The sequence below is a fragment of the Rhinopithecus roxellana genome, chromosome 3 (genome assembly GCF_007565055.1).
Source record: "Rhinopithecus roxellana isolate Shanxi Qingling chromosome 3, ASM756505v1, whole genome shotgun sequence".
Lineage (NCBI taxonomy): Eukaryota > Metazoa > Chordata > Mammalia > Primates > Cercopithecidae > Rhinopithecus > Rhinopithecus roxellana.
The window spans coordinates 166,031,356-166,059,345 of record NC_044551.1 but is presented as its reverse complement, the minus strand read 5'-3'; the positions used below and the strand labels follow the sequence as shown (position 1 = coordinate 166,059,345).

At 48.6% G+C, this 27,990-nt stretch overlaps 1 protein-coding gene and 1 pseudogene across 1 annotated transcript in view; one reads left to right on the top strand and one right to left on the bottom strand.

Annotated features, from left to right (window-relative positions):
• CBY3 (chibby family member 3) overlaps positions 1-15,461 on the top strand; it is a 26,895-nt gene extending 11,434 nt beyond the window's left edge. Inside the window, exons 4-5 of the mRNA XM_010381000.2 lie at positions 434-742; positions 15,296-15,461. The gene's annotated coding sequence lies outside the window, so the exon portion shown is untranslated. The remainder of the gene's footprint in view (positions 1-433; positions 743-15,295) is intronic.
• On the bottom strand, positions 15,410-27,990 carry LOC104676230 (annotated as a pseudogene).

Sequence of the window (27,990 nt, the reverse complement as noted above, 5' to 3'; positions counted from 1 at the left end):
CACACACAGAGTTGGTGATAACCTCCCTGTGTCCCGAAGCATAAGGCTCTTACCTGTGCTTGATAAAGAGATAGGAGTTGAAGAGAAAGCTTGGTTTATGCAGTAGCTTTGGCACTTGAAAGACGTGGAAGCAGCTGCTGTTGCAAGGATTATGGAGGTGGCTAGCTTTTCTAAATCACCTTAGAAGCTTTGAAGCAAGAGAATGAAAGATGCAGTTCAGCCTGCTATCTACTCAGAGGATGCTGTGAAAGCCAGGAACTCTCCCAAGACAACGTGTAAAGAAAACGTTGCTTCCGTGGCCAGTAGGCAGAGCATGCTGAAAATGAGAACCAAGATTTCATCACAAGGGCAGCAGAGCTGCAAAAGACACTTGTGCATCCTCAGCAGTTTTCCTGTACTAAAGTGGGGGCTTTTATTGTTTTTATTTTTGTAGAGACGGGGGATCTTGCTGTGTTCCTCAGGCTGGTTTCGAACTCCTGGCCTCAATTGATCCTCCTGCCATGGCCTCTCAAACTTCTGGGATTACGGGCGTGAGCCACAGTACCCGACCCATTGGGGGCTTTTAAAGGGAAGAAATGGACCCTGAAGCCTGACATGGGATGTTTGAGTGGATGTACCAAAGAACCTTGAGCCCCCAGAGTCCCCTGAAGCATCCTGGCCAGCAGAAGCTGCCTTCTTCCCATTGATAGAGGAGGACAGCTTCAGCCACCCTGGAGACAGTGCAGAGATTTCCCCGTTATAGGTGAGTGCCCTGTAAGATAACACTAATCCTCCTCAAGATCCACCTCCTGTCATTGCCTCCAGACCAATAAGCAGGATCACATCTCAGCATATGACAAGCAGTGAAATATTTCCTACCCTAGGAGGAAATCACTCAGTTGCCCAAAAAGTTGCAGGACCTGAGAGAATACTTGTGGGAGCGATTGTGAGGGTACCAGATCTAGATGCGGTACCAGATCCAGGCGGGGGGGCGGGGGGAGCAACAGAAGACCGGTAGGGCATTGATTGACAAGGGTGCATCCCCTAAGACTCAGGATTTAAAGTCCTGTCAAAGGACACCTGGAGCTTGTCTTCATGCCAGATGGCTCCCAGAAGCTTGGACACCATAGTGGCCTACTGTTAATGAGGTAGAGATGAAGGCTAGGCCGGGCGCAGTGGCTCTCGCCTGTAATCCCAGCACTTTGGGAGGCCGAGGCGGGCAGATCACGAGGTCAGGAGATCGAGACCATCCTGGCTAACATGGTGAACCACCATCTCTACTAAAGAATACAAAAAATTAGCCAGGCGTGGTGACAGGCGCCTGTAGTCCCAGCTACTCAGGAGGCTGAGGCAGGAGAATGACCTGAACCCGGGAGGCGGAGGTTGCAGTGAGCCGAGATCGTGCCACTGCACTCCAGCCTGGGCAACAGAGCCAGACTCTGTCTCAAAAAAAAAAAAAAAAGAGATGAAGGCTCAGGCAAGTGGGAATGTTAAAATGGATTTATTACATGAGACCAGAAGGTGTTGCATGGAGCTGCCCTTCACTAAGGCAATGCAGAATGTGGACGTGAGGGGGCACTGGTGTCAGAAAGCTGGTGCTGGCTGTGCTTTGTGGCTAGGAGATGCTGCCATGGAACTTGGCTCCTTAGTGTCTTGGTGATGACACAATTCTGGAATGGCATTTAACCGTTCTGGATGGCAACAATTAACCCTCAGAAGCCAAGAGGGCATTCTTATCATACTGTGCAGCAAGACTGGAATGGCAACTGTGGGAGGGGGAGTGCTGCTCAGGGGTCTATGGCAATGACAATAACAGGTCATTGATGGGTAGCTAACCAAAGAAAGGGAGGCAGACGGTGACTGACAGAAAAGTTTGGGAACAAGGACGAGGGTCATGCTGGAGAGATCTGACAGTCTTCCTCTGACAGTGCCACACCCCTTTGGGAAAGACAGGAAAACCTTTAAATTAACTGAAATTCAGTTTCTACCACTACAGTAGAGTGGCAGGTTTGACCTACAGATTGAATTATACAAAGATATTTTAGGCCAGGTGCAGTGGGTCACGCCTGTAATCCCAACCCTTTGGGAGGTTAAGGCAGGAAGATTGCTTGAAGCAAGAAGTTCAAGACCAGCTTGGGCAGTATAATGAGACCCCCATCTCTAAAAAAAGAAAATCAGAGAAAAAGACATTTGTTTTGTTTTGTTTTGTTTTTGAGAGAGTCTCGCTCTGTCGCCCAGGCTGTAGTGCAATGGTATGATCTCAGTTCACTGCAACCTCTGCCTCCCAGATTCAAGCGATTCTCCTGCCTCAGCCTCCCAAATAGCTGGGATTACAGGTGCCCGCCACCATGTCTGGCTAATTTTTTGTACTTTTAGTAGCATTTCACTGTGTTGGCCAGGATGATCTCGATCTCCTGATCTCATGATCCACCTGCCTCAGCCTCCCCAAGTGCTGGGATTACAGGCATCAGCCACCGCGTCCAGCCCAAAGAAAAACATTTTAAAACCATTTGAGAATGTGGAGTGAGAGCTGTGCCAGCCACATGGACTAAGGAGGAGGCCAGGCAGTAGGAGATGCTAAGGAATGGCCTGCGGGGAAGTAAATGTGATGTGTGCGTCGGAAGCAGGCTCAGCGAGACCGGTGATGAGACCAGGACCTCAACCTGCAGCTAAGCACTCTGAAGCCCCTAATACAGGTGGCAGGTGGCATCTGGGACTATAACAAGTGGCAGTAAAAACTGTCAGTGGCAGCTGGGGTGGCAGCTCAAGCCTGTAATCCCAGCACTTTGGGAGATGGAGGAGGACGGATCACTTGAGGTCAGGAGTTCAAGACCAGCCTGGGCAACTTGGTGAAGCCCCATCTCTACTAAAAATACAAAAACTAGCCGGGCGTGGTGGCACACACCTGTAGTCCCAGCAACTCTTTTAGGCTGAGGCAGGAGAATCGCTTGAACCCGGGAGGTGGAGGTTGCAGTAAGACGAGATCACACTACTGTACCCCAGCCTGGGCAACAGAATGAGACTCAGTCTCAAAAAAAAAAAAAAATTGTCAGTGGCAGTTGTGCAGGGAAGGTTGTCCAGAATGGAATAGTAGCCAGAAAAGCACAAGAAGTACAACTCTTAAGAGGAAAAACTGACCTTGCAAAGCCCAGGACAGAAGTCCTTGAGGCTGGGTGCAGTGGCTCACACCTGTAATCCCAGCACTTTGGGAGGCCGAGGCGGGCAGATCACCTGAGGTCAGGAGTTCAAGACCAGCCTGGCCAACATGATGAAACCCAGTCTCTACTAAAAATACAAAAGTTAGCCAGGTGTTGTGGCATCCACCTGTAGTCCCAGCTACTTGGGAGGCTGAGGTAGGAGAATCGCTTGAACCTGGGAGGTGGAGGTTGCAGTAAGCCAAGATTGTGCCACTGCACTCCAGCCTGGGTGACAGTGTGAGACTCTACCTCAAAAAAACAAAAACAAAAACAACAACAACAAAGAAAAACAGCCTGAGCAACATGGCCAGACTCCATCTTTACAAAAAAAAATTTTTTTTTAATTAGCCAGATATAGTGGCATGCACCTGTGGTCCCAGCTACTCTGGAGGCTGAGGCTTGAACCTGGGAGGTTGAGGCTGCAGTGAGCTATGATCACACCACTGCACTCCAGCCTGGGCAAAAGAGCAGGACCCTGTCTCAAAAAAATAAAAAGTAGGCCGGGCGCGGTGGCTCAAGCCTGTAATCCCAGCACTTTGGGAGGCCGAGACGGGCGGATCACGAGGTCAGGAGATCGAGACCATCCTGGCTAACACGGTGAAACCCCGTCTCTACTAAAAAATACAAAAAATTAGCCGGGCGAGATGGCGGGCGCCTGTAGTCCCAGCTACTCGGGAGGCTGAGGCAGGAGAATGGCGTAAACCTGGGAGGCGGAGCTTGCAGTGAGCTGAGATCCGGCCACTGCACTCCAGCCCGGGAGACAGAGCGAGACTCCGTCTCAAAAAAAAAAAATAAAAATAAATAAAAAATAAAAAGTAACTATAAAAGGTGCTTGAGAGAGCATGGGCAGGGTAAAAAGGATGAAAAACATATGTGACTGTGCCACAGCCACAGGTCCCATGGAGGACCCACGCATTGGCCTTGTGTTGGCCAGGATGGGGCTGTGCCCTCCTCCGTAGGGGTCCCAGGGTGTCTGATTACAGCTAGCAGGGTGTTCTCCAGAAAACCACCTGCCTGACCCATGTCTGGCCAGGATCACAGTGTTCACAACCACAGTCTCCACTTCTCTTTTTTTTTTTTGAGATGGAGTCTCCCTCTGTGGCCCAGGCTGGAGTACAGTGGCACAATCTCGGCTCACTGTAAGCTCTGCCTCCCGGGTTCATGCCATTCTCCTGCCTCAGCCTCCCAAGTAGCTGGGACTATAGGCACCCGCCACCATGCCCGGCTAATTTTTTGTATTTTTTAGTAGAGACAGTGTTTCACTGTGTTAGCCAGGATGGTCTCGATCTCCTGACCTTGTGATCCGCCCGCCTTGGACTCCCAAAGTGCTGGGATTACAGGTGTGAGCCACCGCGCCCGGCCCACAGTCCCCACTTGTCTTTTTTTCCTGCCTGCGTCTTGCTCAGCTCTGAATGGCTTCCCACTGTGCACTTTAATCTTGCTCCTGCCAGAGATGGTGGCACATAGCTGTGGTCCCAGCTACTTGGGAGCCTCAGATGGGAGGATGGTTTGAGCCCAGGAGTTTGAGGCTGCAGTGAGTCATGATTGTGCCCCTGCACTCCATCCTGGGCAACTAAGTGAGACCCCATCTCTAATTTAAAAAAAAAAAAAAAAAAAAAAAGACGTAGCAGTGTCCACACATCTAGCCAGTTCATCTTGTGACTTGTGACTGCAGGGGTATTTCCCAGCAGGGGAGTGCCATGCTTTTCCTCTCTGCCTGGTGGATGGGGACAGTCAGGCTGGTCCCACTTTGGGGCCCTTCCATCACCCAGGCTCTGGTTCAAGGCATAGTGTAGCCCTGTCTCCTGGAGTTCCAGCTGGAGCAGCCACTGCTTCGCTGGGCAGGAGGATAAGGGACATGAGAAGGTGGCCCCACATCAGGGCGGACAATGGAGGTTGCTCTGGCAGGTCTCTACTCTGGCCTGGGGGCCTCATGTCTGCTCCTCAGCCCAGGTGGTGGCTAGATGGGCAGCATCACCACAGGTCTAGGGCCTGGATCTCAGCCTGTCAGAAGTATGAAAGTCACACAAGGAACTCCTTGACCCTGCCATGGCTGTTGCCACAGTAATGCCTCCCTGGTCCCGTTTGCAGCTATACAGAGAGATGGGGACGTGAGTATCCTGCAGACAGAGGGGAAATAGCCTATGCAAACCCAGTACAAAGCATATTTTAAAACCTATGGTAATAATTAACCCTAGCCCAGCGCAGTGGGGCCCACCTGTAGTCCTTGTAGTCCTAGTCACTCCGAAGGCTGAGTTGGAAGGACCACTTGAGCCCAGCAGTTCGAGGCTGCAGTAAGCTATGATTGCTATGAGCTACAAGCAAGACCCCATCTTAAAAACCCCAAAAAACCTTGCTCCTGCCTCGACCATCAATTCTGACACTTGCGTGTTGGTCTCAACTCTCCTATGACACTCCTGAGACATTCCCACCCTTAATGATGCCCCTGGCCTGGTCAGTCTGGAAGCACCCCTTCTCTGCATGGCCTTGCTTGCTGCCTATGCTCACACATGTCAAAAAGAGAGTCCAGGCCAGGCACGGTGGCTCACGCCTGTAACCCGAACACTTTGGGAGGTTAAGGTGGGCGGATCACTTGAGGTCAGGAGTTTGAGACCAGCCTGGCCAACATGGTGAAAGCCCGTCTTTATTAAAAATACAAAAATTAAGCTGGGCGCGGTGGCTCATGCCTGTAATCCCAGCTACTCGGGAGGCTGAGGCAGGAGAATGGCATGAACCCGGGAGGCGGAGGTTGCAGTGAGCCAAGATCGCACCACTGCACTCCAGCCTGGGTGACAGCGAGACTCCGTCTCAAAAAAAAAAAAAAAAAAATTAGCTGGGCATGTTGGTGTGCACCTATAATCCCAACTTCTTGGAAGGCTGAGGCAGAGAATCACTTAAACCCAGGAGGCAGAGGTTGCAGTGAGCCAAGATCGTACCACCTGCACTCCAGCCTGTGTGACAGAGTGAGACTGTGTCTTAAAAAAAAAAAAAGAAAAAGAAAAGAAGGTCTAGATAACTTAGAAGCCTGGCCGAGTTCTCTCCCATATGCACATGGGAAATAATGGCCACAGAAGCCTGGTGGCCACTGGAGTGGACTGTGCAAGGACCAAAGGCCCATGACAGCCTGCTGGGTCACCAGGAACGGTGGAAAGAAGGAAGCCTATGCTGAGACGGGATTGGCGGCGAGTGGGGCCGGGGAGCATGAGTGGCCCAGGCTGGGCCTGCACAGGCTGCCCCTGGAGCCACAGAGCAAGGGCTTTGGCCCCTGCCGCACTGGGAGCCATGGTCAGTGGTGTGTCTGCTGCTTTCTGTTCCCTCCTAAGATACCGCATATATAAAAACCTAACAATACTGTAATATCAAACGCTTAGTTCGTTTTCACCCAGTCTTGTGTATGTGCTGAGAAGGGAAAGGCAGGTGGCAGGGGCAGTGGGAGCTGGGACTCGCAAACCTCAAGCAGACCTGGGGGGGAGACAGAGAGATCAACCAGTCACAATGCGAGGTCTTCATTTGCCTCGATTCAAACAAACCTAACAAAACAGAACAACATATACCACCAACAACGGCAACACATAAGACAACTGGAGAAGAGTGAAAATGGACCAAATATTGTCTCTCTTTTTTTTTTTTTTTTTGAGACAGAGTCTCGTTCTGTCACCCAGGCTGGGGTGCAGTGGCGCAATCTCGGTTCACTGCAACCTCCGCCTCCTGGGCTCAAGCTATTCTCCTGCCTCAGCCTCCCAAGTAGCCAGGACTACAGGCACCGCCACCACGCCCGGCTAATTTTTGTATTTTTTAGTAGAGATAGGGTTTCACCGTATTGGCCAGGCTGGTCTCCAACTCCTGATCTCATGATCAGCTCGCCTCAGCCTCCAAAAGTGCTGGGATTACAGGCATGAGCCACCGTGCCTGGCCAGACCAAATATTTTCTATTGCAGTATTCTTAGATTTCTATTGCAGTATTGTTAGATGCATGCGTGACATGTACAGATCAGGATTATGGGATTTTAAAAATTCTTATCTTTTGGAGATATTACTATTTACAGATAAAGGGATATGACGTCTACCATTTGTTTCCAAATAGTCTAGGATGTGAGTAGAGAAAGTGGGTGGGCCTATATATGAAAAAAGTTTGGTAATCAATTATTCTAGAAACTGGATGATGAGTGCCTGTAATTCCAGCACTTTGGGAGGCTGAGGTGGGCGGATCACAAGGTCAGGAGATGGAGACCATCCTGGCCAACATGGTGAATGAAGCCCCATCTCTACTAATACAAAAAAATTAGCTGGGCATGGTGGCAGGTGCCTGTAGTCCCAGGTACTCGGGAGGTTGAGGCAGGAGAATCACTTGAATCCGGGAGGTGGAGGTTGCAGTGAGCCAAGATAGCACCACTACACTCTGGCGACAGAGGGAGACTCCATCTCAAAAAAAAACAAAAAGGAACTGGGTGATGAGTACATGAGGGTTTATAATACTGTTCTCACTAATTTTGTTTATGGTTGGGTATTTTCCATAATAACATTTTTTTCAGGCCGGGGGCAGTGGCTCATGCCTGTAATCCCAAAACCTTGGGAGGCCGAGGCAGGCAGATCACCTGAAGTCGGGAGTTTGAGACCAGCCTGACGAACATAGAGAAACGCTGTCTCTACTAAAACTACAAAATTAGCCAGGCATGGTGGCGCATACCTGTAATCCCAGCTACTTGGGAGGCTGAGGTAGGAGAATCACTTAAACCCGGGAGGTGGAGGTTGTGGTGAGCCGAGATCGTGCCATTGTACTCCAGCCTGGGCAACAAGAGCGAAACTCCATCTCAAAAAAAAAAAAAAATTTTTTTTTCATTGGCTGGGTGTGGTGGCTCATGCCTATAATCCAAGCACTTTGGGAGGCTGAGGCAGGCAGATCACCTGAGGTCAGGAGTTCAAGACTAGCCTGACCAACATGGTGAAACCCCATCTCTACTAAAAATACAAAAATTAACTGGGCACGGTGGTCCGTGCCTGTAGTCCCAGCTGCTCAGGAGGCTGAGGCAGGAGAATCACTTGAACCCGGGAGGCAGAGGTTGCAGTGAGCTGAGATTGTGCCATTGCACTCCAGTCTGGGTGACAGAGCAAGACTCTGTCTCAGAAAAAAAAAAAAAGAAAGAAAGAAAGAAAGAAAGAAAATCACCCTCAGTTCCCTCAGAAAGATAGAAGCAATTTAATTCGAAGTCAGCAACCAGAAAGCCAAATGCAGAAAACTCTACAAATTATTAGCAAACCAAATTCAACAATGTATTGAAGTGGCAATTTGTCATGAGCAAGCTGAGTTTATCCTAGGAATACAAAGGTGACTAATGTTAGGGAAAAAATCTATAAATATAAATATATACATAAACAGATTAAAAGAGAAAAAGCAGGCTGGGCACAGAGGCTCACACCTGTAATTCCAGCATTTTGAGAGGCTGAGGTGGGCAGATCACTTGGGTCCAGGAGTTTGAGACCAGCCTGGGCAACATGGCAAAACCCCATCTCTACAAAAAAATACAAAAAATTAGCCTGGCATGGTGGCATGTGCCTGTAGCCCCATCTACCTGGGAGGCTGATGTGGAAGAATCAGTTGGGCACAGGAGGTTGAGGCTGCAGTGAGCTGTGATTGAACCACTGCACTTCAGCCTGGGAAACAAATCAAGATCCTGTCTCAAAACAAACAAACAAAAAAAAAAAAAAAAAAAAACAAAGGAAAGAAAATAAAAATGAGAAAAGTCATACGATCTCAACAGATACAGAAAAATCATTTGAGGCCAGGTGTGGTGGCTCATGCCTGTAATCCCAGCACTGTGGGCGGCCAAGGCGGGTGAATCACTTGAGGTCAGGAGTTTGAGACCAGCCTGGCCAACATGATAAGACCCTGATTCTACTAACAAAACATCAGCCAGGCAGGGTGGCATATGACTGTACTCCCAGCTACTCGGGAGGTTGAGGTGGGAGGATCGCTTGAGTCCAGAAGGTCGAGGCTGCAATGAGCTGTGATCCTGCCAGTACACTCCAACCTGGGTGACAGAGCAAGATCCTGTCTCAAAAAACAAACAACAACAACAACAACAAAAGGCTGGGCACAATGGCTCACGCCTGTAATCCCAGCACTTTGGGAGGCCAAGGCTGGTGGCTCATGTGAGGCCAGGAGTTCGAGACCAGCCTGGGCAACTTGGTGAAAACCCATCTCTAGTAAAAATACAAAAATAAGTCAGGTGTGATGGCACGCGTTACTTGGGAGGCTGGGGCACGAGTTGCTTGAACCCAGGAGGCGGAGGTTGCAGTGAGCCGAGATCGTGCCACTGCACTCCAGCTTGAGCAACAGAGGAAGCCTCTGTCTCAAATAAATAAATACTACAATTTGTTTATCCATTCACTTGTTGCTGGAAATTATTTATGTTGTTCCCAGGTTTGGCTATTATAAATAAAGCTGTCTCATGCCTATAATCGCAGCACTTTGAGAGCCTGAGGCAGCAGAATCATTTGAGCCCAGGGGTTTGAGACCAGCCTGGGCAACAAATTGAGACCCTCTCTAAAAAAATAAAAATTAGCCAGATGCATCTAAAAAAATAAAAATTAGGGCGCGGTGGTTCACACCTGTAATCCTAGCACTTTGGGAGGCTGATGTGGGCAGATTACTGAGGTTGGGAGTTCAAGACCAGCCTGGCCAACATTGTGAAACCCCGATTCCACTAAAAATGTAAAAAACCAGCCATGTGCAGTGGCGTGCACCTGTAATCCCCGCTACTCACGAGGCTGAGGCAGAAGAATCACTTGAACCCAGGAAAGCGGAGGCTGCAGTGAGCCGAGATTGCACCACTGCACTCCAGCCTGGGCTACAGAATGAGACGACTTCTCAAAAAGGAAAAAAAAAAAAAAAAATGGCTGGGCGCGGTGGCTCACGCCTGTAAGCCCAGCACTTTGGGAGGCCAAGGAGGGCAGATCACAAGGTCAGGAGACCAAGACCATCCTGGCTAACACGGTGAAACTCTGTCTCTACTAAAAACACAAAAAATTAGCTGAGCGGGCATGGTGTCGGGTGTCTGTAGTTCCAGCTACTTGGGAGGTTGAGGCAGGTGAATGCCCGGAACCCAGGAGTCAGAGGTTGCAGTGAGCCGAGATTGCATCACTGAACTCCAGCCTGGGCAATAGAGCAAGATTCCGTCTCTAAATAAAGAAATAAAATAGGCCGGGTGCGGTGGCTCAAGCCTGTAATCCCAGCACTTTGGGAGGCCGAGACGGGCGGATCACGAGGTCAGGAGATCGAGACCATCCTGGCTAACACGGTGAAACCCCGTCTCTACTAAAAATACAAAAACTAGCCGGGTGAGGTGGCAGGCGCCTGTAGTCCCAGCTACTCGGGAGGCTGAGGCAGGAGAATGACCTGAACCCGGGAGGCGGAGGTTGCAGTGAGCCGAGATCGCGCCACTGCACTCCAGTCCGGGCGACAGAGCGAGACTCCGCCTCAAAAAATAAAAAATAAATAATAAATAAAATAGCCAGACACAGTAGTATATGCCTATAGTCCTAGCTACTGGGGAAGCTGAGGCAGGAGGATGGCTTGAGCCCAGGAGTTCCAGGCTGCAGTGAGCCATGATTGCACCATTGCACTCCAGTCTAGGTGACAGAGTGAGACACTGTCTCAAAAAAAAAAAAAAAAAAGAACTGCTTTGAGTTCTTTTGGGTATATACACAGAAGCGGGATTACCAGATCGTATAATTCTATGTTAAATATTTTGAGGAACCTCCATACCATTTTCCACAGCAGCTGTATCTTTTTCCATTCCCACCAACAGTACACAAGGGTTCCAATTTCTCCACATCCTTACAACACTTATTTTCCTTTTTTTTTAAATTTCTTTTTTTGAGACGGAGTTTCACTCTTGTCACCCAGGCTGGAGTGGAATGGCACGATCTTGGCTCACTGCAACCTCCATCTCCCGGGTTTAAGTGATTCTCCTGCCTCAGCCTCCTGAGTAGCAGAGATTACAGGTGCCTGCCACCACGTCCAGCTAATTTCTGTATTTTCTTAGTAGAGACGGTGGGGGTTTCACCATGTTAGCCAGGCTGGTCTTGAACCCCTGACCTCAGGTGATCCACCCGCCTTGGCCATCCAAAGTGCTGAGATTACAGACATGAGCCACTGCGCCCAGCCAACACTTGTTATTTTCTGTTGTTTTAACACTAGCCATCCTGATGGGTGTGAGGTGGTACCCCACTGTGGTTTTGTGTTTCCTGTCTTTCATTCATACAATTAATACTGCAATGAGGTTGGGAGTGGTGGCTCACTTCGGGAGGCTGAGGCGGGCGAATCACCTGAAGTCAGATCACCTGAGGTCAGGAGTTCAAGACTAGCCTGACCAACATCAAGAAACCCCATCTCTACTAAAAATATAAAATTAGCCGGGCGTGGTAGCACATGCCTGCAATCCCAGCTACTCGGGAGCCTGAGGCATGAGAATCCCTTGAACCAGGGTGGTGGAGGTTGTGGTGAGCCGAGATCGCGCCATTGTACTCCAGCCTGGGCAACAAGAGGGAAACCCCGTCTAAAAAAAACAAAACACAACAAAACTGTAATGAAAAGTCTTGAGTATAAGGTAGGGTGCTCAGTCTTCCTCCTAATCACAGAAATGCAAAATAAAAATTAAAAATAAACTAAGAGCCATCCCGGCCAACATGGTGAAACCCCATCTCTACTAAATCTCTATTAAAAATACAAAAATTAGGGCCATGCACTGTGGCTCATGCCTGTAATCCCAGCACTTTGGGAGGCTGAGGCGGGTGGATCACGAGGTCAAGAGATCGAGACTATCCTGGCCAACATAGTGAAACCCTGTCTCTACTAAAAATACAAAAAATTAGCCAGGCATGGTGATGGACACCTGTAGTCCCAACTACTCGGGAGGCTGAGGCAGGAGAATCACTTGAACCCAGGAGGTGGAGGTTACAGTGAGCCGAGACTGAGCCACCGCACTCCTGCCTGGGCGACAGAGCAAGATCCTGTCTCAAAAACAAAGAGGCCGGGGGCGATGGCTCATGCCTGTAATCCCAGTACTTTGGGAGGCTGAGGTGGGTGGATCACCTGAGGTCAGGAGTTCGAGACCAGCCTGGCCAACATGGTGAAATCCCGTCTCTACTAAAAATACAAAAATTGGCCAGGTGTGGTGGCGCATGCCTGTAATCCCAGCTTCTCAGGAGGCTGAGACAGGAGAGTCGCTTGAAACCGGGAGGCAGAGGTTGCAGTGAGCCGATATGGAGCCACTGCACTTCAGCCTGGGAGAGGAGACTCCGCCTCAAAAAGAAATAAAAATAAAAATAAAAATCTCTGCTCACCTGAGGGATTAGCAAAAACCCAAGAGTTTGCAACATCCACTGCCAGCAAGGCTGTGGGCAGGCACTCACATAAAACTGCTGAAGAAAATGTACAATGGAAAAATGCCTACATAAGGAGATTTGACAATGGGGAGCAAAACCGCGTGTGCCTTCACCCTCTGACCAGGCAATTCCACTTCACAGAATGGATCTCAAACACGCATCCCCCGTCACAAATAGCCCTGAGATAAGGCGCCTGGTAGTCACTGTGTGTGCTTTCCTCTGGGCCCCTTCCCACAGGTGGCTACTGAGGTCATTTTATCAGACCCCCTGGGCTCACCTTTTACTCCATCCTGCACAGGGCAGTCTGGGCAGGCTCTGGCCGGCTTCGCACAGCTGCCACTGCACACACTCTCCCTTCAGAGCAGTGCTGGAGGACGGCTCAGGAGTCAGTGCACACATCCCTCCTGTCCTTGGGGCCGGACAGCCACCGCGCGGGGACACCCTTCGGTCAGGAGGAGCGCTGGTGTTGGCTCCACTCGCCGGGTCGCCCAGCGCCCTTCACTTCCCAATCAACTCCCCACAGCCGCCGCTTTCACGGGAAGCCAAGCCAAGTCACCTACGGCACGTGCACTGGGTCAAAATAATACACGTTTGTACATGCGCCAGACGGTATGTTTCGTACTTAAAGAGCAGGGTTGGAAATGGAAGGTCCTCACCCTGCTTCCTCGCGCCAGGGCCGCCTTCCCCGCGGTGCGCGGGAGCTCGGGGAGCGCGCGCCCCCTGCCGGCCGGCCGGAAAGCGGGGCGGGTTTCGCGCCCTCTGTGCCATGCTAGAGCTTGGAATTGTTTTGGTTGTTCCCGCCGGAGGCTGCTTTGAGGTTCTAAGTGACTCCCCGTTCCCCGGGTGCCTCGCCGTCGAGGAGCCCAAAGCTTGTCCATCTCTAGCGCTGGATGAGGCTCCCCTAGTTTTCCTTCTGCCCAGATACCCTGTACTGTCACACAGGTTGTGCTGATGGCGGGGGACCGGGACTGCACTTGCACGTGGCCTGGAGCTCACTTCCGCGCTCCTCCTCGCTGGACCTCTGACTGCGCAGGTCTCTGAGCTTGTTTCTTGGAGACTTGGGACAGCTGGGAGGCCCCATGAGCGCGAGACAGTGAAGCTACCAGCAGTGGGGTCTGGCTCTGATGCAGCCATTGACCCCAACTTGCACAGCTGAGCTTGCACATTCCTCCTCTCCTCCCCAGCCCCTGCCCCCAGCTGTGGCTGCCCCATGTCCTCTCCAGACCACCCCACACAGCTGTGGCTGCCTTCCCAGTCCCCCTCTTTCACCGCTCTGTGTGGTTTTGTCCTGTGCTTGCTCCTGACACAAGGGCTTCGCTTTACCTTTCGTTTTTATTTTTCTAATTTTAATTTTAATTTTAATTTTTTTTTTTTTTTTGAGACAGTTTCTCTTTTGTTGCCTAGGCTGGAATGCAATGGCGCACTTTCGGCTGACAGCAACCTCTGCCTCCCGGGTTCAAGCGATTGATTCTCCTGCCTCAGCCTTCTGAGTAGCTGAGATTATAGGCATGTACCACCATGGCCGGCTAATTTCGTAGTTTTAGTAGAGACAGCGTTTCTCCATGTTGATCAGGCTGGTCTCGAACTCCTGACCTCAGGGGATCCGCCTGCATCAGCCTCCCAAAGTGCTGGGATTACAGGCCTGAGCCACAGCGCCCGGCCTTTTATACTCACCTAGGGCTAAAAGGAAGTCTTACATTAGTCAAACTCACCAGATTCAGTAAAAACTCAACTCTAAAATAATTATTTGAGACCGGTGTGGTGGCTCACGCCTGTAATCCCAACAGGGGCCGGGCTCCGTGGCTCATGCCTGTAATCCCAGCACTTTGGGAGGCCCAGGCGGGCGGACCACAAGGTCAAGAGATCGAGACCATCCTGGCCAATAAAAGGGGAACCCCCGTCTCTACTAAAAATACAAAAATTAGCTGGGCATGATGGCTTGCACCTGTAGTCCCAGCTACTCAAGAGGCTGAGGTAGGAGAATTGCCTGAACCCGGGAGGCGGAGATTGCAGTGAGCCAAAATCATGCCACTGACACCAGCCTGGTGACAGAGTGAGACTCCGTCTCAAAACAAAACAAAACAAAACAAAACAAAACAAAACAAAAACCAGCCCAGAAAACAAAACGAGTCTTCGTCTCTATTAAAAATTTAAAATAATTACTTGGGTGTGGTGGCACCCACTTGTGGTCCCGGCCTGTTGGGAAGTTGAGATGGGAGGAGAGCTTGGGCCCAGGAGTTGGAGGCTCCAGTGAACTATGATTGTGCCACTGGACTCCAGCCTGGGTGACACAGCAAGATCCCATTTCTAAAAAATAATTAAAATAAAATAAAATAGTTATCTGTCAAATTTCAGGACCAAAAGTCTAGGTCTTGTCAGTCAATAGACACAGCGGTGAGTGGGGGAAACCCTGGAGGAAAGGTGTCGAAGGGGAGAAGGGCAAGGGCTTTGGTGTATTTGGGTATCACTGAGGAGGCCCAGCTCTCTGGTACACTGCCATCACCTCCTGACTGATTGATTAGGTGAGGATGGACCAAGGTAAATGGTTCAAAGGCTAAATGAAATTTAGCTGTGCTACCAAGAAGGTGCTCTATTTTTAGTGCAAGAGGCATTTTGTCTTCAATGTGTATAAATATATATTTTTTCAATGTGTATATAATATAAACACAGACACACTGCCAAGGGTGGTCTTTCCTGTAGTTCACTGATATTTCTGATTCTTTCCCTTCTAGGCCTATGGGAAGGTTTTTCATTCCTGGCATCTTGAGGAAAGGTTTGGCCATGTGACTTATATGACTAATGAAATGTTGGCAGAAGGAATGTGTGTCACTTCTGGGCAAAAGCCTTTAAGAGCCATAGTGATGAATCCAGATGGCAGAGGCGTCATTCACCTCCTGTAGTATGAGCTGTGAGAAATAAACCTTGTCATGTAAAGTCACTGAGATTTGGTGTTGTTATTGCAGCAAACCGGGCCTATCCTGACTAACACACCCTAAATCCTTTCAGAAACAAAACAGTACAAGCAAACTAGCAAACAGACAGGCAGACAGATTATTTCCCTGGAAACTCTGAGCCCTAAGAATCCAGAGTTCCTTTCTTGGATGCTGGCTGGCAAGTGAAAGTATGCTCAAATCAAGGTTGGCACACCTCACGTTCACACTGAGCTGAAGGTGTGGGAGCTCCCACTCTGAGCTGGAGGGCCATGGTCACAGCTACTCAGTTAGGACCAGCCCTTACTCTGTGTTGTGCTCATCTACATCATGGCCTTGTAAGGCTGCAGGTTGGAGTGGACTCTGGGGCTGTGGGCCATTCCACAGGGCTCTGATAACAGCCTCCTCATTCCTCCTACAGGGCTCCTTGGCTTTAGCCCTGTAAGTCAACCCTCTTTCTTATTTGTTTGGGTTCTTTTTGTAGTTGTTATATATTCATGAGTCAGTAGTCATGATGGATCACAGCTTTTAGTGAACATTGTCATCTGCACCATGTTAAATTAAAAAGCAGGAGGCCAGGCCAGGCGCAGTGGCTCACACCTGTAATCCCAGCACTTTGGGAGACTGAGGCAGGCGGATCATAAGATCAGGAGATCGAGACCATCCTGGCTAACACAGTGAACCCCATCTCTACTAAAAATACCGGATGGAGACCGGCTCTCCCTGTGTCCTGGTGCCCTGCCCCACAGTGTGGTGGAACCAGAGACAGGGCTGCAGGACGATAGCAGCACTTCAGGAACTGCTGTAAGGAGAAAGGCCCAAGGCAGGAAAGCCCGTCCCATAGGGTCAAAGGGGAGCTTGATCACCTCCCAGGGACCGACCACTAATCCAACCCAGAGTGGCTGGGGGTGGCAGGAGTGGCCTGCCAATTTGGATGAACCTCATGTCCCCACTAATAAGGTGGAAGGGAGAAAACAGGCCAACAGAGTGGCAAGTGCAGCAAGAAAGAGCTTGCTGGCAGGGTAGCAAGAGTGGTTTGCCACCCCAAATGGGAGTGTGTGGGTGCATGTGAACTGGGAGTGTGTGGGTGTGTATGAAGCTACCAGGGACATGAGAGGGGCTCATTTCGTCCAATGAGGAGTCCTGGGGTAGCAGTGGTATATGTATGTGTGTGAATGTGGGAGCCTAACTAGGTTCACCTGGGACACAGGAGAAGCCAGTTTCATCTGATGAGGAGTCCTGGGGCAGAGGAGGTGTGTGAAAGAGATGGTATGGGAGAGGCCAATGCAGGGAGTGACGTGGGGAGGCACAGATCCCTTAGTGTGGGCTGTGTGCTCCGAGGTGAGTGCAGGGGAAATCAGACCTAGGGCATTGCATATGGCTGATAGGACCAGCTCCACGGCTGCAGCAGGCTGTGAGAGGGGAAGGCACATTCCTGGCTAAGCAGCATCCAAAACTCTCATAATAGGACCTGGTCTGGTAGACCCGAGACTGAAAGTGTGCCACAAGGAAGGAAATGGGAGGAAAAGCATCAAAACCAACTCCTTTGGAGTGCATGTTAAAAAAAAGGTTTTAAAAAGGATTTAGAGGTGATTGTGGGATGAAACTGGATGCTCAAAAGTTAAGGACATTCTATGAATTAGAACCGCCCTCTTTTAGTGTTGGATGGCTGGCCGAAGGCAATATAGAGAACTTGGCCATGTGTTTTAAGGTGGTGACTAGGGTCGAAGGACAGCCAGGGCATTCAGACCTAGTCTTTATATTGATTCATGGCTAAATAAATGCAGCCCTGCCTAGCAGTTTATTGTAGAATGCTCGCAGCTCATGCCAAGATAAACCAGCTGCGCTGGCAGCTACAGAGTAAAGGGAAAGTCACAGAGGCTTGTAACTCCAACAGTAAAAAGTGAAAAGTAAAAACCAAAAGTGGAAGTAAAAATCAGCTGCCCAGGCAGCTATGGAAACAAAAGAAAAGTCTCAGGAAAGAGAAAACCGGTTTTGCAAGAACCACAGGAGGGAATAGAGACCCCTCCTCCCTACATTCCAATCTTCCCCCCTTTACCAAGGCTAACTGTCCCTAAGGGGTTAAGAGATACAGGCTCCCAGTATCACCCAAGAAGCAGAAATCAGAGCTCCGGGAAGTTAAAGTGAAAGGCCAGAAAAGTCAGGCAGGCTGTCTCAGGTCTGGCCATGCCCAAATTATGCTTATGCCTCTTAAGAGGACAAAAGGACCCCCACTAGGACCCAGATGATGCAGTCCAGCTTCAGCACCTACAAAAGTGCTGAGAAGCACTTCTGCAAAGTCTAAAGGATGGTAAAAGAAAAAGGCAACCAATATAAAAAAAAATCTCAGAGGTGCTCTGGGGTGCAGATAAAAGCACCAATGAGTTTGAAGAAAGACTTTGTGAAGGTTCGTCAGCGCATGTGGATCAGCAATTGTAAGGCAGATCCTGATCTGATCGGCTTAGCAGGGGCCGAGAATTTAGAGGACTGAGACAGACTGGGCTCCCTCCTTTTAGGGCCTGGGGAGCCTATGGTCTCTATGGAAGTAGAGGGCCGATTAATGGATTTTTTGGTCGATACTGGTGCTGATTTCTCTGTGATAACTCACTCAGTTAGCCCCTCAACAAAGAATTGTGCTACTATTGTAGGGGTTACTGGGGCCAAAGAAAAGAGACCTTTTTGCAAATCCAGGAGATGTGTTATTGGGGGACAAGAAGCGCAGCATGAGTTTCTGTATATGCCAAACTGTCCAGTGCCCTTGTTTGGGAAGAGACTCACTCCAGAAACTGCAGGCACAAATTTCCTTTACATCTAAAGGGAATATGACACTGGAGTTTGAAAAGACTAAGGCAATGGTATTGACTCTGTCTGGAGAACTGAGGAATGGCGGCTCTATGAACTGTGTGCCAGCAGGCTACCACAGCCGGACCTACACAATATGTGGGGAATGCTTTTCAAAGTACCAGGTGTATGGGCTGAGGACAACCCCCTGGACTTGCTGCAAACAGACCCCCGGTGGTAGTAGAGCTTAACCCTCATGCTGCCCCAGCATGAGTCCGTCAATATCCCCCACCCAGAGAGGCAACTGATGGCATAACAAAACATTTCAATCGGCCCTATAAACATGGGATTATAGTAAAATGCAAGTCCTCCTGCAATACTCCTCTGCTGCCTGTGTGCAAGCCAAATGGTGAATACAGGCCAGTTTACAAGGTGTCCAAGGACAAGGCAGAAGTCTGTTTTCAGGAGGTTGGATATCTAGGATTCATAGTATCCCAAGGCCAGTGCAGGCTTGGAAGTGCACACAAGGAGGCTGGGTGTGCTTTGCCCACCCCAGTTACAAGGCAGCAGGTCAGTGTGGTGGGATTCTGCCGAACCTGGATTCCAAACTTCTCCCTTATAGCAAGGCCCTTATATGGCGCTACCAAAGGAAAAGAAAGAGAGCGCCTTCTATGGGAAAAGGAACAAAAAAAGGCCTTCAAAGGTATAAAGGAAGCTCTCATTCAAGCCCCGGCGCTAAGGTTGCCAGATTTTAAAAAAGCCCTTCTTTTTGTATGTGGATAAACGAAAGTGATGGCAGTCGGAGTCTTAACTCAGTTGTTAGGCTCTTGGCACTGGCCAGTAACATAGTTATACAAAAGACTAGACTTGGTGGCTTTAGGTTGGCCCCACTGCCTCAGGGCGTTGGCAGCTACTGCAGTCCTCATAGAAGATGCCAACAAGCTGGCCCTAGGTCAGAAGATAATAGTCCAGGTGCCACATGCTGTAGTCACCTTAATGGAGCAAGGAGGACATCGTTGGCTGTCCAACTGTAGAATGCTAAACTATCAAGGGCTTCTGTGTGAAAATCCCCAGGTAACACTGGAGACTGTAAATAGCTTGAACCCAGCTACCCTGCTGCCTGTGGAGGAACCCGATTGGAAGGATCATGGGTTGCCTCAGTGCTGGTAGGAGCTTCCCCACTGTTGCATAAATATGGTGGACCAAGTGTTCTCGAGCCAGGAAGATCTCAGAGATAACCCCTTGGAAAGCCCAGATGTTAAATACTTCACTGATGGTAGCAGTTTCATAACAGATGGGGTGCGATATGCGGGGTGTGCAGTAGTGATCCAACACTCGGTAGTTGAGGCTCAAGCCTTACCTTCTGGCACTTCTGCTCAGAAGGCTGAATTAATAGCATTAACCAGAGCACTGTTATTGGCCAAGGGGAAGAAAGTAAACATATATACTGATTCACGATATGCTTCTGCAACCCTGCAAGCCCATGAGGTAGTATGCAAAGAGAGAGGACTTTTGACTACTGAAGGAAAAGAAATAAAAAAAAAATAAAGAGGAAATTTTGCAATTATTAGAAGCCACATAAGCTCCAAAGAAGGTGGCTGTCATTCATTGCAAAGGACACCAAATCAGGAAAAGCTGTGAGGCACAAGGCAACAGAAAGGCAGATCAGGAGACTAGGTGGGCAGCAAGGAACAAGGCTTCACCTGAAGAAAGAACTCTAGCAATGCCTCTCCTTATAGAGCCCCCTTTACCGGAGGTACCCAATTACTCTGAAGTGAAAAACCTTGGTTTGGTCAGGAAACAGGAAAATATATTAAAGGTGGATGGTGGCTGTTCTCTGATGGGAGGCTAGCCATCCCAGAAACAGTAGCCCCAAGGTTTGTGAAGAAGATCCATCAAGGAACACACGTTGGAAGGATGGCCCTAGAGACTTTAATAGGTCGGCATTTCTGTGTGCCACGGCCCTCTGCCATCACCGTGCTGTTTGTGAACAATGTCTATCCTGTGCCCAGAATAATCCAAAACAAGGACCTACTCGACCTCCAGGAATTCAGGAAGTGGGAGCTGTGCCCTGTGAGAACCTGCTTGTAGACTTTACTGAGTTGCCTCGAGCAGGGGGTTACCGGTATATGCTAGTGTTTGTTTGCACCTACTCGGGGTGGGTTGAGGCCTTCCCCACCAGAACTGAAAAGGCATGAGGGGTGATAAAGGTGCTACTGAAGGACATCATACCAAGGTTTGGATCGCCTCTAACCCTAGGATCAGACAATGGTCCTGCATTTGTGGCAGAAGTTGTACAACAGCTGACTCAATTTTAAAGATCAAAGAGAAACTGCACACAGCCTACCGACCACAGAGTTAAGGGAAGGTGGAACGCATGAACCGGACATTCAAACAGCTACTGAAGAAATTGTGTCACGAAACTCATCAGAGGTAGGATCAGGTCTTACCCATGGTCCTCCTCCGAGTCGGGTGCACCTCCACCAAACAAACTGGGTATTTGCCCTATGAGATTTTGTTTGGCCGGCCACCCCCACCCCATCATAAGTCAGATTAAGGGTAATTTCTATAAACGAGAACAACTAACTTTAAGAAGGCAAATGCAGACTTTAAGTATGGCCATGTAAAAATGCATGGCTAGGTATAGAAAAATGACTGTAAGTCTAACAGACCCAGTACACCCTTTCAAACCTAAGGATTTTGTTTAAGCTAAAAAAAAAAGGAATCCAACCACTCTAGGACCCATATAGGATAGGCCTCATATTGTAATCATGTCTACTTCCACTGCTGTGAAAGTTGCAGGTATCACACCTTGGATTCATCCTAGCCGGCTGAAACCAGCGGCAGCAGTGACTCCCGATCATGACCAGTGGATTAACCAATAAGACCCAGATCTCCCCACCCGAATAGTCGTACGCCCAGCGGTAAGAAGGACAACTGCCCTGCTCTGACCACACTGGAGGCTGGTCAGTCTACGCATGGCTGAAGCTTGAGGATCCTGCAAGCTCTGCTCTAGTCACATCCCGGAAGCTGACCAACCCCACAATTGTGGGTCCATAAGTCATTCAATAAGCATTTTGATCAGTCAGTGCCTGAGCTTTCCCATCGACCAAAAACTTACTCAACTAGCTGAAAACATAGCTGGCAGCTTAGGAATGTCCTCATGCTTCGTATGTGGAGGAACTGATATGGGGAACCAGTGGCCGGGAGAGGCAAAGAAATTAATGCTACAAGATAACTTCGCTTCGCCTAACCCTGCCAGTGAACCTACTGCCTCAGTCAGTGTTTGGTTGTTAAAAACCTCCATAATTGGAAAATACTGTATCTCCCATTAAGGAAAGACTTTCACAGAGGCAGTAGGAGAAACCACCTGCCTAGGGCAGCGTATTACAATGAGCCGAAAACAAAACTCAACGGAGAAACGCCCAGAACCACTCCTACTTACCAGATCCAAATCCTTTCTCTCGATTCTCTACTCTAAGCCACTCTTGGCATCAGCTAGAGGCTCCAGATGCTTGGAAAGCACCCTCTGGCCTATATTGGATATGTGGAACACGGGCATATCGGCAACTGCCGGCTAAATGGACAAGGACATGTGTGTTAGAAACAATCAAGCCATCCTTCTTTTAACTTCCTCTAAACCAAGGGGAACTCTCAGGGTATCCAATTTATGATAAAAATAAAAAAACTAGAAGCAGCATAATCACAGCTAGAATACGCAAGTCGGCCCAAGTTCCAGTTTAGACTTGGTCTGGATGGTCCCCGGATTCCTTGTTTGGAGGATGGTTCTCAACCTTTGGAGGATTCAAACCCTCATTGGTAGGTTTTTTCTTATTCTTGGCACCTGCCTCATCCTCCCTTGCCTTTTACCCCTGTGTATTAGGAGTATTCAGTCAACTATAGAGGCAGCAGTAACCCAACACACTACCACGCCATGGATGGCATTAACCAAATATCAGCCACTGCCAGTAAAAGAAGAAGCTCAGCTCCACGAAGAGGTGGCAAATAGTGGTGCTTTCTATCAACACCTTTGTTATAAAAAGCACCAAAGGGGGGAAATGAAACAGGAAAGAAAAGAAATTAAAGAACGTGTAAACAAAAACTCCGTTGTGTGTAAGAAAACCCAATTCCCCCTGAGGAAGAGAAAGAGGTGGAGTCCTCTAAAAATTAACTGCCTGTTTTTCTGTCTGTGGCTACTGAGCCTTCTCTCTCCCTATCCCAGGCATTGTGAAGACCCTGTTTCTCCAGCTGTGCAGCTGCAAGGGCCCTAGACAGATAAGTCGTAAAACATGTTGTTCCTTGAAAAGTAAAAAATTATGTAATGCATGTCTCAATTGAATAACTGTCTTTGTTTCTCGCTTCTGTAACATGCTTCCCCCATGCACAGATCTCCCCCGCCCCACGAAATGCTTAAGAAGCAGAGCTCCCTGCCGCCCCACGAAATGCTTAAAAGGTAACTCGACTCTTTGTTCAGGGCTCAGTCCTTTGGATGTTAATCCGACTGGGTGGCTGCACCTGAATAATTAAATAATTCCTCCTCAACCCCTCGGTCTCTCTGATTCCTTAATTATCCCACTGCCATTTCAAAGCATAATTTGTGAGTTTCTTGGACTAAGAATATGGCTCTAAAGGACTGATGATATCAATTATTCGGGAGTACAGAATATTACCATTCTCGATTCGGTTATCCCCTTCACACTCTAATTTCCACATGGATATTAATAGCACTATTTGAAGTAGAGGAAAAATGAATTTAGTGAGTAGCATTCCTTCAGAATTCTGTGGCAAGCCTAAAAAAAATCACATTTACAAAAACAGAGTTAACCGTTACCCTCTTAATTTATGTTAATACCTTCCTGTAATGGTCTGAATTCACATGCTTTGCAAAGTGATCAATTTACCAAAACAATTATGATTTTCCTGGCCGGGTGCAGTGATTCACACCTATAATCGCAGCACTTTGGGAGGCCGAGGCGGGCGGATCACAAGGTCAGGAGATTGAGACCATCCTGGCTAACACAGTGAAACCCTGTCTCTACTAAAAACACACACAAAAAATTAGCCGGGCGTGGTGGCAGGCGCCTGTAGACCCAGCTACTCAGGAGACTGAGGCAGGAGAATGGTGTGAACCTGGGAGGCGGAGTTTGCAGTGAGTCAAGATCGCACCACTGCACTCTGGCCTGGGCGACAGAGCAAGACTGTGTCTCAAAAAAAAAAAAATTATGATTTTCCTGCATTCATATGAAATAATTTATTTTAACACACTGTTTTATATGTGTGTGTGCGCGCATATGTGCATATATGTATACACACACACTAAGCAACAAACCAGAATTTTTTTTTTTTGAGACAGAGTTTCGCTCTGTCACCTAGGTTAGAGTGCAGTTGCATGATCTCTGCTCACTGCAGATTCTGCCTCCTGGCTTCAAGTGGTTCTCCTGCCTCAGCCTCTTGAGTACCTGGGATTACAGGCATGTGCCCCCACACCTGGCTAATTTTTTTTTTTTTTTTTTGGTTTTTTTCTGTTGAGACAGAGTATCACTTTTGTTGTCCAGGCTGGAGTGCAATGGCGCAATCTGCGCTCACTTCAGCCTCCATTTTCTTTCAAATGATTTTCTGCTTTCAAATGATTTTCCTGCCTCAGCCTCCCAAGTAGCTTGGATTACAGGTTCCCACCACCACACCCAGCTAAATTTTTTTGTATTTTTAGTAGAGAGAGGGTTTTACCATGCTGGCCAGGCTGGTCTCAAACTCCTGACCTCAGGTGATCTGCCCGCCTTGGCACCCCAAAGTGTTGGGATTACAGGCATGAGCCACTGCGCCTGGACATTTTTTTTGTATTTTTTAGTAGAGATGGGATTTCACCATGTTGGTCAGACTGGTCTCAAACTCCTGACCTCGTGATCTGCCCGTCTCAGCCTTCCAAAGTGCTGGGATTACAGGCGTGAGCCATCACGCCCGGCCGAGCTGCTCCCACCTTTTATCTATTGTGAATAACACCGCTATCAACAGGGATGGGCGAGTGTCTCTTTATTTCCTTGCTTTCAATTTTTGGGGGATATATGCCCAGAAGTGGAATTGCTAGAGTGGTAAAATTTCTCGAGGAACTGCCATACTGTTTCCTAGAGGGGTGGCGCTATTTTACATTCCACCAGCAGTGCACAACTGTTCCAGTTTCTCCACATCTTCACCAATATTCGTTATTTTCCGGGTTTTCTTTGATACTAGTCAATGTAGTAGGAGTGAAATGGTATCTTGTTGTCATTTCCATCTCCCTAATGATTAGTGATGCTAAGAAATGTCTATTCAAGTCCTTTGCTCATTTTTTTTTTTTTAAGACAGATCTCGGCTCACGCAACCTCAACCTCCCGGGTTGAAGTGATTCTCCTGCCTCAGCCTCCCAAGTAGCTGAGACTACAGGCACGCGCCACCACGCCCAGCTGCTTTTTGGTATTTTTAGTAGAGACGGAGTTTCACCATGTTGGCCAGGCTGGTCTTGAACTCCTGACCTCAGGTGATCTGCCTGCCTCAGCCTCCCAAAATGCTGGGATTACAGGTGTGAGCCACTGCACCTGGCCTTGCTAATTTCTTAATTTGATTGTTAGGTTTTTGTTGTTGGCTATTTTTTTTAATTGAAGCATAATATTCATACAGAGAAGCCACCAATCCCCAGTGGGCAGCTTGGTAGATTATCGTAGAGTGAATACATCTGGACACCAGCCCTCAGATCAAGAAATAGAATATTACCAGAGCCACCCTCCCCCAGAGCACTAAGACAATTGCTATCCTGACTTCTCACCGGATGTTTCTTTTGCTTGTTTTAGAGCTTCACAGAAACAGAATCGTGCAGTACCCATTCATTTGTGTCTGGCTTCTTCTGCTCAGCATTATGTTGCTGAGATTCACCAACTGTGCATGGCAGCTGTTAATCCATTTTCAGTGCTGTAAGAATTTTACTCTATAAATACACTGAGAGGTACTTATCCATTCTCCTGTTGGAAGTTGGGGCTATTGTGAATTGTGCTGATACAAACATTCTAGTGCACATCATTTGGTGAACACATGTACAGTGCACAGTTCTTTTGGGTCTATGCATAGGAGTGGAATGTGGGGATCACAGGTGTGGTCTCCTTTAGTAGGTATTACCCAAGGGTTTTCCAAAGTGGTTGTGCTATTTTACATTCCCAAAAGTAGTATATGAAGTTTCAGTTACTCCACATTCTTGCCCAAACTTGGTATCAAGTGTTTTTAATTTTAGCCATTCTGGTAGGTGTAACATTGGTTTCTCACTGTGGTTTAAATTTGATGGCTTATGAGGTTGAGCATGTTTTATATGCTTTTTGGCCACTGGAATGTTCATTTGTTCTTTCCTTTCCCTTCCTCCCTCCTCATTCCCTTTTTTGTCCCTCTTCATTTCTTTCACCTATTGGTCTGCCAGCTTTTTTCTTAATTTTTAAAAAAAATTTATTTTACTTTAAGTTCTGGAATACATGTACAGAACGTGCAGGTTTGTTGCATAGGTAAACATGTGCCATGGTGGTTTGCTGCACTTGCCAACCCATCACCTAGGTATTAAGCCCCGCATGAATTTTTCTTATTAATGTACAGGTATTCTCTTTATACTCTACCTATGATTTATCTTTTCACCCTCCTCCATTCCTGCCTTTTTTTTTTAAGAGACAGAGTCTCACCCTGTCACCCAAGCTGGAGTGCAGTGGCACAGTCATGGCTCACTGCAGCCTCAACCTCCCAGGCTCAAGTGATCCTCCTGCCTCGGCCTCCCAGGTATCTGGGACCACAGGTGTGCACCACCACACCCAGCTAATTTTTCACTTTTTGTAGAGACAAGATCTTGCTAAGTTGCTCAGGCTGTTCTCTAACTCCTGACCTCAAGAGATCCTCCCACCTTGGCCTCCCAAAGTGCCGAGATTACAGCATGAGTCACCACACCCAGTCCCATCTTTTCGCTCTCTTATTGACGAAAAATTCTTAATTTTACTATCACCCAATGTATCAATCATTTTCTTTGGGGATAGTGTTTTGTCTTATTGAAGAAATTTTTACCTGCCTCCTAAGGAACCTTAAAAATCTCCATATGCCTACAAAGTCCCACTGTTCTAATGCCTATTTTGTGCTAGAAAACAAACGAGGCACTGTCCCAAAGGCTATGCCTATCTTGTGGGAAAACTATCTTCATCATCATTTGCCAAGCCAGATGATCGGGATGAGGACAATTTCCATGGCTCCCAGCATCTGGAACCCTTCCAGAGTAGCTGGGATTACAGGCACCCACCACAACGCCTGGCTAATTTTTTGTAGTTTTAGTAGAGACGGGGTTTCACCATGTTGGTCAGGCTGGTCTCGAACTCCTGACCTTAGGTGATCCACCCACCTCGGCCTCCCAAAGTGCTGGGATTACAGGCGTGAGCCACCATGCCCGGCCTTGTTCTCTTGTATTTCAGTTACCCCTCCATGAGGCTGCTAAACATCCTCCCAGCACACACACACTTGCACACCCTCACGCAGTTTGCAAAGCAGTGGTTCAAGTTACATTTTAATCCCTCAAGCATGCTCACCTCGCTCTCCAAACCTGCCCTCTTGCAGGATCTACGGTTCTTCTAAGTGTCCTGGTCACAAGGCAGCTGCAGCGATCAACACTCAGAGGTATAGAGCAGGGCAGAGTGTGGTCCCTGCATCTGTCTCGCGCCCACGATTTTGACAGAGACCTTCCCAGGAGCTGTGACTTGAACTTCACAATCTGCAGGGCCCACCCAGGAGCCGTGTCCTCCTCACAGGCAATGGGATCCCCTCCTCTCCACCTTTGTGGGAAGATTGGAAACAAAACAGAGAGAACGTGGGAGGAAAAACACTGAGGAGGTGGATGGACCACAGCTGAGGGTCCCCAGGACAGAGGGAAACACTGAGAGGGTGGATGGGCCACACCTGAGCGTACCAAGGTTGGAGGGAACCACTAGGGGGATGGATGAACCACACCTGAGAGTTCCCAGGACAGAGGGACACACTGAGGGGGTGGATGAACCACACCTGAGAGTTCCCAGGACAGAGGGACACACTGAGGGGGTGGATGGGCCACACCTGAGGGTCCTCAGGACAGAGCGAGGGACGGCTGTTGTTGGGATGATAATTCCACATCTTTGGAGAACAAGAATTCCAGGTAGTTCTCTTCTCTCCAAACAGCGTGGTTATGAACTAGCTCTCACTCCAGGAGGCTTTAAGGCTCCATATAATATCTGTGGTAATAAAGGAAAACAGGCCGGGTGCCACGGCTCACACCTGTAGTCCCAGCACTTTGGGAGGCCAAGGTGGGAGGATCACTAAGGCCAGGAGTCTGAGACCAGCCTGGGCAACATAGCGAAAGCCCATCTCTAAAAATAATTTCAAAAATGTAAAAAAAAAAAAAAAAAATAGGGGTAACTGTCACAACTAACATATTGTTACAAAGAAAAATTTACACGAAGGTGAAAAAAAAATCAACTTTTTTTTTTTTTTTTTCACCAGAACGATGCCTCAGTCTAGGGAGAGGTGTTTCCTCTCTGGAAGCAGCTGAAGCCCTGAGCTGCTGTCCACAGGTGGACGGACTCGCCAGGAGCCCCCAGTGGGCCTCGGCTCCTCCACGTCAGCTCCTCTCTTGTCCCTCTGCTGGTCCACGGGCGCCGCTGCAGCTGGCCAGGTCTCCGGGAGTCAGAGGGGGCCAT